Raw genomic sequence first — 1,535 nt, forward strand, 5'->3', positions numbered from 1 at the left:
GAGCAAAACTCTATGATTAATTAGTTCCCACCGTGGTCGGCACTTATATGTTCCGGTAAAAATTAATTTACTCTTTAGTTAGTGTGCGACTATGAGCTTGTAGGCTTGTACGATTTCATGTCTTAAAAAGACAATTCTTTACAAGAAGGGCCAATGGGTATGTCCCGCCAATTCGTCTACCCAGACATCGTGCACTGCTGCTTTAGATTATTTTTCTTGGAATTTATCTTTGCTTATAAGGGTAAATTAGGATTACATATTTCCCTTTTAAATTTAGAATTAGAGTTCGTTTTTATTTAATTCTATTGAATAAAAATATTAAAATGAGATAATTTTTCAAAAATCCAAATTGCTATTTTATGGAATTAACATTTGGTCCATCAAGTATGAATTATCGATATTCGTGAATGAATCAACGAGTCTTTTGACCGTCAAATATTTGATATTCTTTGTAAAGTATCAGCAATTATTTAATTATATTTTTTATTATTGCTAATTTATCACTTAACGCTCTATAGTATTGCATCTTGATATAAAAGTATAAATAACTTTGGAGGACTTTCACTTACTTATGGGAACGAAAAGAATGAAATTTTGTGAAAAAAATAAAAATAAAAATAAAAATCGTGGATTTTGTAAGTTTGACACGATTAGGTATGAGCAACATGAGAACAAATTTACCACTCCCACCCTCTGTCTTGATCTCAATCTTGACTTTTGGAATAGAAATTTATTTAAGAATTACAATAGAAAATATTGAATTTTCTCGAGAATAAAATACATACACCAAAAATATACAAAGTAACATGTATAATCATATAATCCTTTTGGTCTATTGAACTCAACTCAACAAAATTTATCAAAGACCACCGAAACAATTAAATTATAAATTTTGTCGTCATTTTCAATTATATCATATTGAAGACAATAATTAAATGATAAATATGCGGGTTTGCTCTTAATTTAGTAACATTCTTTAGCTATCCTTAAATTACAAAATTCATGCACACATCAGTAGTTAACGAATCTCTGCAGTAAAATTTTACAACTTTTCACTAGAGAATTAGGAATAATTACAATTAATCATACATAAACATGTTTGATTAAACTATAATACTCAAAAGCAATCACATTAATATGCAGAAATCCCTCCTAAAGTTTTAGGTATAAAGGCTGCAAAAAATTAGGTTTGCTTTACGAAAGGGAGACAGCATACAGATTATTGAAATGAAAAGGGCCAGTTTAGAATTATTAGATCACATGATAAATTTAAAATAAATTTCAAAAGTAGCCTCTGATAATCAAGTGAATAGTACCATGCGTGTGGGATAGTGTTTTTGTATGCCAAAAATGTATGTCGATTTTGTTCTTGCGGGGCCGTTAGGAAGTGGAATGGTCATTGCCCCGACCTTTAATCTTTATTTTTATACTTTAAGATCATAATTTTAAAAATAAATAATAATATTAAAAAATAAGTAGGTAAATGGAAAAAATTGTGAAATGGAAAATGGGGAATTTACGGAGCAACGGACGAC

The sequence above is a fragment of the Olea europaea genome, chromosome 8, assembly GCF_002742605.1.
Source record: "Olea europaea var. sylvestris chromosome 8, O_europaea_v1, whole genome shotgun sequence".
NCBI classification, from domain to species: Eukaryota; Viridiplantae; Streptophyta; class Magnoliopsida; order Lamiales; family Oleaceae; genus Olea; species Olea europaea.